At 37.5% G+C, this 12,355-nt stretch overlaps 1 protein-coding gene across 3 annotated transcripts in view; it reads left to right on the top strand.

Moving 5' to 3' along the window:
- Window positions 1-418: 418 nt before the first annotated feature.
- The window catches only part of JAK2 (Janus kinase 2), a 95,532-nt gene continuing 83,595 nt past the window's right edge, over window positions 419-12,355 (top strand). For 2 of the 3 annotated variants that reach the window (XM_042053964.1, XM_042053968.1), the window contains exon 1: window positions 420-544. The gene's annotated coding sequence lies outside the window, so the exon portion shown is untranslated. Of the gene's footprint in view, window positions 545-12,355 lie in introns of all 3 variants that reach the window. The other variant, XM_042053969.1, reaches the window with a different exon arrangement.

Below are 12,355 nucleotides of genomic sequence, written 5' to 3'. Positions count from 1 at the left end.
CCCCCCTGGCCGGCGGGGGCGGGCGGGCGCTCGGGGGACGGGCGGCCCTGCCCGCCGGGCGCTGTGAGCGGGGAACCGCGCTGGCTTCCTCCCCCTCCGTAAACAGCGCTCCCGGGGGGCGGGCCGGGGCCGACCTCGGCGGCGGGGAGGCTGGAAGTGTGGCTGCCGCGCCTCTTCGGTGGAGGTGCTGTGTGTTGCGGGAGAACTTCCTCGCGAACACTTATTTGTGGCGTTAAAAAAAAAAGAATCACCTCGCAGAAGGAGGGCAAACAGTCACGGAACCACATTTGCGGTTTTTCTCTGTATGTGTCTATTGAATTTGCTTCTGCGTGGAGAAATGTTTTGTTAGATGTGGGTTGTGAATTAATGGATTTGATTAATTTTCACAAGATAATTTATTTTTCATTTTCTTTTTTCCTTTTTTTTAAAGAAAAAAAAATCAGATAAAACTTCCTCAGATTTTTTTTTTTTTTGCGACTGAAATCTAATTAGAACCTGATTGTGGCATTGTCTTCAAATTTCTCACTTCTGCAGTCAGTGACAGGTGAGAAAATAGCACCTTCCTTTGGTTATCCATAAATTGTCTTATGCTGAGAATTGTTGACTGTATTCCTTTTGGTTGCTGGACTGAAGGAAACTTAATTGGGAAGATTGTAATGGCTATTTACAGTTTTTAGTGTGATTCTGCACTTGATCATTAGTTGCTTAATGATCAGTGTTTCTGACATCTTAGCTCTGTAAATCGTACCAATTTATTATCTACTTCATTTCTTCTATTGCCAGTTAAATGTATATGTAATTTAAGTGAGAGAGAAGTGTAAGTTTCTATTTTATGGAAAATTAGTATTGACAGAAGACTATAGAGAGATTCTGCGCACACTTAAAATAAAGGTATTTTGGATCAGCTATATGGATTAACTTTTTTTCCTTCCCTTCCCTGCATCTCAGTCTTCTTCATAACTGATACAGGGCTAATACTGCAGTGATGTTCTTTGGGCATGCCCATTTTTCTTCCCTTTTTAGGGTTGTTGGCAGTAATTTGAGGATTCAGTAGGAATACAGTAGCCACTACCGTCTTGTGCTTGATGAGAGTGCATCCAGAGTTACTTACATGGTGTTAGTCTAGAATTTTGAATTAAACAACTTCAGTATTATTGTATGAAATGACAGGGATTTTAAGCAGTGGTGCACTTTCCAGAGAAACCTTAAAATTGAGCTATCTACAGAGAATTTCATTTTTGTAAGTGACAACACCAGCAACATGGGGAAGTAGTATTTGCTGCTGGGAGGGGAAGTTGTAATGAGCAAGAAGTAGGTGGAATGCAGAAAGTGGTCCAACATCCTTGTTGGTCAAATCAGACTGACTGGAGCTGCAGAATGGAAAATGAAAGGAGGCTGCTACTGCTTTTTACTTGTAGCTGTTTAAAGTGGTGATTAGGCTAATAAAAAGCTGAAATCTCTGTAGAATAACCATTTCCAAACTATATGGAGGTAAAGTTATGCATGACTGCAGAATAATACTAAAGTGAGTGTTGCTGCCATGTTGTACTAGCAGTGGCATCATCTTTCTGAAGTTAGAAGAAAAGGAGTTGCTGAATGAGGTTGTTGCTTTGCCACTGGTCTCTTTTTATCTCAGCTCTGGGGCATTTTTAAAGTATGACCTTATGTAAACAAAAAGCTAAGTGATGATGTTTGCAGTTACAAGAAATAACCTGAGATCTCATTTGAAAGAGCCTTAAAAGGGAAATAAAATTCAGAAATGTGTTAGTATTAAACAGAAACAGTAATTAAATGGTGTTAATTATGAATAGAAGAGTATCAAAAGTTACAAAACTTGCAATTAAAAAGCAATTAACAGAACTGACTATGCAATAATAAACCAAGTATTTGTTCTAAAAAAGTGGTGTTCTAAAAAAACCCAACTGGAACAAGGCAACCAAAATCTGGTGGCTTTTTTAAGAAAAGTAACTGGAACTTTGGGTGGAAGGCTGAACGAGATGACCACCTGAGGTGCCTTTCAACCCAAATTATCCTATCCTAGTGCTCCTGGTTTTTTTCTTCAGGTTAGCGATTTTCTTGTAACACACCCGCTACTTTTTATCTAGGCTTGCGTGCAAATGTTATCACTGTCATTAGGCAGTACACAGTTATATTTTTTCGTTTGACTTAATAGAGCTGCTGTTTCAAAGCCTCTGACCCTGGCTGTGCACTGATTTTGGTGGGTTCTTTATGTATTCATATGTCCCATGGGGTTCTCAGCATGAGCCCAGTAAGATGACTAATATGAGTAACACTAGCATGATTTGAGTCAACATTTGAGCTCATGCTTACGTTTGTGTTTCTTTAACTTGTTTCAGATGAAATTTCTTTATCAGAAGGGGAATGAGGAGCTTTCTTGAATTTCCGAATGTGAGATTTTCAAAATTATTTTGTAAGATAGATCTGTCTTTATGCAGATGTCAAAAACAGTACAAAAATGTGAATATACAAAGAAGCTTCTTTACAGTAGTTTTGCTGAAGGAACTGTAATCCAGTTTTATTTGCTGCATACAAGTAGATGCTCTCTGCTGCATACTGTGTTCATCTAGAGAGTACATTGTATGTTTCACTTAAATGGGTTCTGTGCGTCTCAGTGCAGTGAGAGCTTCAAGGTACAAGTGCAAGGTACGTTCTCACTGTCAGTTGCAACCTGTAAGATGCTCAAAGAAAAAGGATGATGCCTCACTCAAATGTCAAGCTCTGTGGGTTATGCAGTAGTGGATGCAGAGAGGTCTGGTTCTCATGGACAGTGATAACTCTCATGTGTTATGTAGAATGACTTGCCTAGAAGGCAATTGTCCATCTAATTTTGGTTATGTAGTTACTGTGTCGCACAGTCAAAGCTGAATCTTTAAATCTGATTTGTAGAAAAAAACCCCTCCAATCTGGTACAGGCAGCTATTGATTTAAAATCAATAGAAGCATTGTCCTTTTATGAGATGAATTGTCTCTGCATCTGTCTTTGACAATGACTACTGACCAGTATTACATGGTTCCTTTTATTGTTAGTAGATTGCTTTTAATCATGGTTGTACACTTCCTTTTATTAGGAAGGGAGGTGTTAGCTCTTGATGCTTTGATTTTCTGTCTTCTGTCTTTTTGGTTTTCTTCTGGTTTTGTGTGGAGGTTTTTTTTGCAGGGGTGGTGGCAGGGGTTATATGTATGTGTGTATTTTCTTTTTCCTTAGACTCTCCAGTATTTGTTCATAGCTCATACAAATCTATGAACTGATTTTGTTTTTCTGTGGTCTTTGTGATGTCATGAAAGACAATATTCCAGGTGAATTAAGAATGTTTTCAATACCTTCCCTCTTTTCATCAGAACACTTCATTTCTTGTCTTGTGTGTGCCTGTATTAAGCAGAGATTCTGTTGAGCGGCACATCCTGGGAGTGGTTGTTTTGTTTATCTGCTTACATTTGGCTTAGAATTTAGTGTCACGTAGGAATAACTGCGAGTTATTCTTTCAGGGGTTTATATTTTGTGTTTGTTGACATCAGACGTTATCTGTCTTCCGGTTTTTTTTGCTTAGCTAGCTCTCAGTTTTGATTCTGCTCAAGTTTCATGTAAGCCTGTTATCACCATAGTTGTTTTTAGGCTAGGACTTTGAAAGTGCTTATATGCTTGCATAAATATGTATGGTGTGGTGTTTCTTGCTGTGCATGCCAGCCCCATGTGGGACCTTCCCTGATATTGACTGCAGTTCTCGATCTATGTGTTGTTTGTGGTGTAAAGTTTTTTATCAACAGTTTAGTGCAGCTGATTTAGCTGGTGTTACCTTTATTGTTCTGCTTATGTGCTTGTGCAGTTGCAGTAGATTTCAGGACCTAAGAAAGTCTTTTACAGGCGTTTTAAATAAATGGATTTATTAGACATGTTTAAAGTGTTGTGATTAAAGTTACTTGCATGTATAATTAAAAATTTAAAAAAGCTTGTTCATGTGACTTCATTGGTCTCAAGGATTTACTTTTTTGTAGTATTTAGTGAGAGTAACTATCAAATCAGTTTAAATCTGTTTTTGAGATCTTTTTTTGTACATAATCCTGTTCACAAGAAACAATGCAAGAATTTTGAGGTTTTTTTGGTGGGTGGATAATATCTTAGAGGAATAGTGTTAGTGTACAGGTCTAATATGCTTTAAATGAGTATTTTCCACCTCTGTTATCCATTGGTCTTGCTTGACTACAAGGGTTTCAAAATGTTCGTCAGTATTCAGTGTGTCATAACCCTGTCAACATCTTGGGTTTCTAGCACTGTCAGGTATTTCTAAAGTAAGAAACCCTTTGCCTTCTAAATATCCAATCTTGATACATAAATATACAGTACATTTGGTACCTGTGTTTATCAGTTTTTAGAGGCCTTAGTTACTTAAGTGCATTTAGATTGGGAGGCCTTTTAATTTCAACATGAAATTATGGGATTAGTTACATGGATTCACATCAGAGGTATGGCTGCAGGTGGTGTCTGACTTATGTATTAGGTAAAAATTTGACTGGGAGACTAAGGTAAGAGCATTTGAGGACAAAGACAATTGGAAAACAAACATTAATTCCTAATAAAAGAAGGGTTTATAAACCATGGAGATGGAATTACAAACCATGAAGTCACAGACACCTAAAAATAAGGTGGAGTTTCATGATGTGTATTAACTGTTCTCTGAAACTGTCTTTGTTCTCAAGACTTTTCTTTCCTTAGCCTCTCACAAACACTGGAATTTGCTGCTCCCTCTGTTGTGTAAACATAACAGCTTTTTGTAGGGCTGCGCTGTAAACTGTATCACAAGTGACCTAAGTTAAAATTAATTTTTTTGTCTCATTTGGAACAAGTGGCATGAGGGAAAGGGAATGGACAGGGTAACTTCTTAAGCTGGCTTGCAATGTCAGAGAAGATGTTGTGTAATCACATCCTGGATAACCCTGAAGATGGACTGAGCTACAAAAGAAATGTTGGGTTCCTAGTGGAATCGGAGGGCACTGGATTGCTCAAGACCCAGATCCTCAGCTGTGGGCAGTAAAGCATGTGTCAATCCAACAGCTGGCTCCCAAAAGACAGACTTTGGAACTACTCTAACAACTGTGTAAATAGGTGCATGGTTATCTTTTAATTGCCATATACCTGGGTCTTCAGGTATATTCTTTGTAACTATGCTCTCTGTCAGGGAGCTTGTGAAAATGTACTTCTGGTTGCTTTTCTCCTAACCTGGTTTCTTCAGTTAAAGGTGATTTCAAGGTAGTTGGATAACATTAGGCTATTCTATTCCTATGGGTCTTTTAGTCCCTAAAACTGGAGCCTAGCACACCAAAACCGTGTTTTGGACATTGAAAGGATGATGGACTTGTACTGAATTTCAATGAGTATTTCATAAGCAAGCTTGCAGAAGCTGGGGAGAAGCATATTAGACTTAACTTTGTGATAATGGCAGTGCAAGACTTAGTAAAACGTATAGGCACTGTGCAAAGTGGACATAAAAATGAAATGGAATTTTCACTTTTCATTGTTGTGCACTGGCAGACCTAAAAGCAGTGTGATGAAATAGATGTGCATCACAGTGGAGAATAAATAAACCAGGGGATTTATTTGGCTGAGGTTTAATGAGATCACACCAGTATCAATCAGAACCAAATAAATTTGAAGCTGTGTTTGCAATATAGTTGCATGTGTGGTGGTAACACACGTAGGTGTGTACCTGAACTCTTTCATCTTTTAGCAGCTGGAAGCCACAGCAGTGTAAACTGGACAGGACACTGGAGGTTTCACATGGCCTTTGCTACCCAAACTGGTTCGGGTGTATTAACAGTGTTTAGAACGGTATCTTTAGACTGCAGCACCCTTAAGCTGTCCCATAGTTTTCTTGGGCTTTGGTATTTTTTCAGGTCTTTTCCCAAAGAGCTCTGCCACTTGCTGATATTGCTGTCTTACTGTCCTGGTTTCAGCCAAGACAGAGTTAATTTTTCTGCAATAGCTGCATGGGGGTGGAGCCTGGAGCCATGTGGAAGTGTCTAGGTTGTTGCTCTATACCAAGCACTTCATCTGTGCTGTCAGAAGTAGGGCACTCTCGCTTCGGGAAGGAAGGGTGAGGCTTGGGGTCAAGAAGTGTGGTGGGCAAAGGGAACCTGTGGCCTTTGGGGAGCATTTTGCATGTAAATCACCCTCGTTTTTACACTTTTGTTATTAATACTGTTGCTGTTACTGTTTTCTTATCTCATTGCTGTTTCCAGTAAATTGTTCTTATCTCAACCTGTAATCTCTGCCTTTTGTGTCTTTCACCGGAGTGGGGACATGGAGGGAGCAACTAGGGTTTCTTTTTAGTGGGAGTACTGAATTGGAAATACCATTCCTAAACCACGGCACTTACCAATAATTCTGCCAGTCAACCTACAAAACTGAATTTTAAACTCACTTTGGAATGCAAAAATGTCAATTTTTATGGTGGTTCGGTGAGTTTTGACACATAATTTTTTTGAACTCATGAATCTGAGATAAAAATTTTTGAGTAGGTTGATAATAGATGATGTCTCTTTTTGTAGTTTAAGTTGTTAAGCTGTGATGTGGTTCTGCAGTTGTTATGACTGTGCAGGGTGGTGAAATACTATTTCTTAGTCACACTTTATAGAAGGATATTTAAAGTTTGTCATGACTTGGTATTACAGCACGTTAACCGCATGCCATAATATGCTAGAAGGCATTGACTGTCTAGTTTCTTGTCCTTGCAGTAGCCTTGTAGACTGCTCAGCCAAACTCTGTGAAAGGCCTTTGAGCAGCTTTATAGTTAGATTTTTTGAAGCCATTTCTGGAAATACAGAAAAGCTTTAGTTTTGAGCAGCATGTAGAGCACTTGGTGCTTTGTGTTAATGTGTCAAACTACTTTGCTCCTTCTCCAACATCTCTAGTATGTCTTGGATAAAAAACTCATTATTTTGAGTTGCTGCAGTGTAGCTGAAGTGTTTCTGACTGAGAATGCCTAAGGAGAAGTGACCTTGATCACTTTATCATGTAGTTAATGGGTTAAATATCCATGAAGCCAGGAAAAGTGATGGTCCTCTTTCATGCTCAGGAGACACACAGAATGAAAACAAGAGCATATCATCCCTGATCTTCAGTGGACAGGCAGCTAATAGAGATGAAAAGATTTCTTTATTGCTTGTTTTAAAGAAAATTGTTTGCAGGTTATAGTTACAATTCTACTAAAGCCTAAATTTAGTCAAATAATGTAACTTTCGGTTAAAGAGAGGTATTGTAGGTATAGAACCACAGAATAATTTAGTGAGGAGGGGACCTCAGTTGGTTTCTGTTCCAAAGTTCTGCATAAAGCAGGGTCAGTAGGGAGGTCATAACAGGTATGAAAGCTGTATCCAGGTAGGTCATAAAAATCTCCAAGGATGGAGACAACACATCAACTGCTGGGCTATCCTCTGGATGTCAAACTTTCTCTTTATATCCTCTCTGAACATTTTGTGTTTCAACTTGTTCTTGCTGTCTCTTGTCCTGTGAATGGAGGACAAGAGCTTGGCTCCATCTTCTGAATGATTTCCATGTTGGTACTGGGGACTGCTGTTAGGCTCCCCCAGTCTCTTCCAGGTGGAATAGACCCTGCTCCCCAGTCTGTCCTCATGGGGTCTGTGCTACAGTGTCCATCTGTGTTGGTGGCCTCTGCTGTGAACTTGTTCCTGTTTGCCAGTCGTTTTTTTTCTGTTAGTGGAATAGGGCCTAGACTCAGAATTTTAAATTCAACTAAGATCTGAATATTGGCAGATTTCTAAATAGAAGCCAGGACAGTAGGTGGCCAGAGATTTTCCAACAAACTGGGAATATATTCTTCTTCCAGTATGTGTAAAAATAACCATACAATGATGAACTATGATTGGTTTAAATCCTTGAAGGATATTGTGACCAGAAACAGGCTGTTCAGCTCATGTAATTAACTGAGCTTTCATCTTTAATGAACTGCACGGTTTGAAAAATACAGTGTGTTTTGATAAATTTATATGGTTATCTAACGTTTCTTTCTAAGTACTGTATTTAATAATGTCAACTGTAGTTTTTCTTGACAGTATCATGTTTTTGTTACATTTCAATCTTAGAAATGCAGTATGCCAGCAGTAAGTTAAAAATTACTATAGTTGAAAATTATAGCCATTGTGCTTTTTGGCATAATGTAATTAATTAAAATTCAAATTCTAGATTGGACTCATTAAATTCCATCTCTTCTTTCATAAAAATGCACCATGTGTCTTGTTTAATTAAAAACATTAGTGCAAAGAACTATTTGGCTGCTTCAGTGATTATATACGTGGAACAACAGTTTAAAAAGTAAATGTGCAACGTGAGTGTTTTATATTAAATGTTCTCTTTAATTTTGATGCCTTTTCCTGGTCTTAAAATCAAGAGTCATACATGGTTAGGAGGGGAAAAGGGATTTTACCTTGGTATTTATTTTAAGGATCCTTAGGTGCACATGTCCAGGTTATATACATTGAAATGCACCCTGCTGAAAACCCCCAAAAGATCAGTTGTAACATTATAGGTTTTACTAATTAGCATATCTATCAAAGATTCCCCAATGAGAGGTTCAAGTGAGCCCCCCTCCCCAAGGAGCCTTCCCCTGGATGGGTCTAGCTTAGTTTATAGAATGTGTTCTGGAAAGGACCTTGGGGTCTGGGGCACACTGATCCCTAGCTATGAAGCTTCTAAAATGTTTAATCTCTCAGTTTGACAAACAAGTCCAAGAATGTAGGCAAAAAGCACTGAGAATACAGAAGCTGTAAAAAGGTATAACAGGGGTATAAAAGAAAAGGCAAAAAATCTTCATGGCATCAATTTCAGTCAACTTAAAAGAAGATATATTTAATTTGAATAAATAAATTTGTCTGGCCATTAAAATGCTGAGTACTTAATTATATATTACATGTATAGTGTAATGCATAAAACACATGTATTAATATTTGGGAGTTCGTGTTATTTTTAATTTTCTCTTTGAGACTCTGAGATTCATGGACTGTTAAACCCGCTGGAACTTTTGGAGTTAAGGTCTTTGTTTTTGTCAGGTCATTAAATTTCAACCTGTTGAGACCAATGCTTTCTGTTTTGCTGGCATGAATGTCTTCTAGAACTAGTTACAAGAGTGTGCCAGTGCAGTATGGTTCTTTCATCAAACTGGATTCCTGTGTACAGGTTCACAAGTCAAGTTTTGATACTTGCCTTTCTTAACAGTTGCTCTGTGATTTCACTGCTTGCTAATAAAGTTAATTGTGGAATGCAGGTATCTTCCCTTGAGGAGCATAAATATATCATGGATCACTATGCCATTTTTTTGCATCATTTAATTTGTTTAATAAGAGCTTGTACTAGTGATAATATTTGTGCCTAAAATTCTTGCATTTCTTCCTAAGGTTTGCTCTTTTACTTGAGGAACTAAATATATATGTAATGTTAGAATACTTGCCTTCTGTTTCCACTTCTTTTTGGTTTATATTGCTTTTTAAATTTTGTGTTCCTGCCTCTTTTCAAATTATAATGACCTAAATTATTAGGCTGCTTTCTTGATTATTAAATATTAAGGGGAAAGAAGAAATTTTAAGAAATCCCATTGTTAAGCAAAAGAACATCTTAATTACTTCCCCTATTAGAGAGAGGTATGTTCAGAGGCAGTAAACATGCAAGAATTATCACTGTGATGATAGTGATTATTGGTTGAAACAATATTTTGCTTATTTCTGGTTAAGAGGAAAATCTAATTTCTCATCTAGTAGTTAATTCTTTATAATACATTACAGTGGTTCTAGAATACTTACCTGTTGTTTGGTACAGCATCTTTCTCATCTAGACATAATTTCTAGTTACTCACTGAGCCTTTAGAGGAAGAAACTAAGCAAACAAAACTGCTGCACATCCTCTTGCTGTTGGGGAAATACGGTGGGAAATCACTGTCACTGATGACACTTAAAGGAGATAAAAGAGAAACTCAGGGAAGAAAGTATTAAAGCCTTCCTGGCAAAAATATACACGATGCAGCAACAAGGTTAAATGGGCTTGTAGACTTATTTGGTAAGCTTACACAGCAAGTGGTAGAAAAAAAGAAGTTAAATTGTAAAATGCTAACTTTCTAATATGAATGATACTGCACCACATACAAGATAACTATTTTGAACTTACAAATAAAAGAAGACAGTCTTAGTCAAAGGCACATTTTTTTCATATATATAGGAGTATATGTGTGTATATATATATGTGTGTATATATATATGTGTATATATATATATATAAGGTTATAGGCATAATATAACCTCTAAATGGTTATATTTCCACTGTTGTCAGAAAAGAAATTTTCGACTTTTACCACAACAGCAAAAATACTTCTGTATTTCTTTCTCACAGTAGTGAAGCATGGGGTGAATTTACAGGCAGAAGCAGAAACTCAGTAGGATTCTGGAAATAAAATGTGCTTAAAATAAGGAGAGAGCAAGAATGTAAACGGCTTTGTGTCATCATCCCTCCAGATGCCTCTGTTCATTAACTTCTTACTATCTCTTTACTCTTCTTTTTTCAGAACTTTTCTGTCATGTTCAACCACATCTTCCCTGTTGTGGCTTTGTTGCTTTTTTACATTTATTCCTCTGGTCCCATTAATAAAACAGCCATTAGCTGTTCTGCTCTGAATCAAGTGGGTTTTAAGATTGCTTTCTGTACTTGACAGTAGTCAAGGTCTGACCTACTTGGAATCAAACTTCATGGCCCAAATCTAGCCAAGTATTTTGTCTTTCAGTTTTCATTGCTGAAACAAACTTTTGTTTTTCTGGATCCATTGTCCTCAGATTTGCTAGAGCAAACTCCCTCAAGTTTTGAATGCCTCTGGAGAGAAAATGGGAAGAAAATAAGATAACAAAAAAGTACTTTACAGTGCATTAAATATGATTGTATGTGCAAGCTGGGCTAAGCTATATTAAAATTATCTTTGTGTTAGAAAATTTGCTTTCAGTTGGAGGAGAACTGTTGCTGGCTTTGAAGAAGAAATTAGTTTTGATTTGTTAGTGGAAAAAACAAATTGCTTGTGAAAAACAGGTTGTGGAAAGACTCAGTTCTGTTAGCCTCAGTGGGTAAGGGTGTGGTATTTTGATTAGAATTTCTTTTGAAGTGTGAGGAAGGAGAAATATCTATATTTTGTCTGGAAGGAAAACAGAAACTGGCAGGTTGCTTGGTAGTAGACTGGATGAGAACTGATGTTTAGTCTGATTATGAGGATAATGATAGGAAGTCAAAATGTATTACAAGTGAGGGAAAGAAAATACAGATGGCAGGTACTTAAGAAGGTGCAAGAAGCCATGAAATTAGTTCAGTTGGCTAGAGCATGATGCTAATAATGCTGAGCTTGTGGGTTCAATGCCCATACAGGCCATTCACTTAAGACTTGGGCTCAGTGATCCCTGTGGGTTCTTTCCAGCTCAGAGTATTTAGTGATTCTGGACTTCTTTGACTGTGAAGTGTACAAAAGTGAACTGAATGTTCTGTGAAGGTGTGGGTAGATGAGTGGATCTGTATGGAAATACAGACAGGAGGTGCAAGTCCTTGTATGTGTCTTTTTAACTGTTACTGTACATATTTAATTATTCCAGCAGTAGTAACTGTTGGAAAATACTGTGTAATGTCGAATTTCAATGAGGCTGCTGTGTTGAGAGTGGAGAGTTTCTTTGTGATAAGACTTTGGAAATGTTCTTTTATAACCTCAGTATAGACAATTGATCTAGGAAAAGACTGATGTTTGTAGGTGTTTGAAGCAGCTGTTCATGCTATCTGCAAGTGTTTTGCTAGCCTTTGATTCACCATGGTTGAGAGCCAGACACCCTGGCTGTATGTGAGTGTTAAAGATTTCATAATTTAAACTGAAATTTTCTCTAAAATACTGTTTATTTCCCCAGAAAATGCTGTATCTTACATATGTATGTAACACATTCCTTACTTATTTTTCACCATTACCTTTTTAGTTTCTTGTCAGGGCAATAAGAGGAAATACGTATTTCAGGTTGTAGTCCTTTCATTTTTTAGGCCATGTGATGGAATAAAGTAGCAGCTTAATAAGCCTTTTATTTATGACGCCTCTGTCTACTGATACAGATCATGTACAGGATTGGTTTTGCAATTATAATTTGTGATATTTCCTCTCCTGTTTGTTCCTACATACTTTTATTTTAAGGTTTTGTTTTACCTGTGTAATGGATGAGGCCGTTTTGAAGTCATAATTAAAAGATTGGATCTCAGTACTTACTGGGTGAATTGCTACATAATATAACTGTTTGTTATTGAAACAACTACATACCCGTAAGT

Source organism: Corvus kubaryi, unplaced genomic scaffold, assembly GCF_017639235.1.
Source record: "Corvus kubaryi isolate FWS band 111438036 unplaced genomic scaffold, C.kubaryi_AGA036_p1.0 split1-37296, whole genome shotgun sequence".
NCBI lineage: Eukaryota > Metazoa > Chordata > Aves > Passeriformes > Corvidae > Corvus > Corvus kubaryi.
Note: the sequence above shows the minus strand (reverse complement) of the source record. Positions and strands in the feature narration are given on the sequence as shown.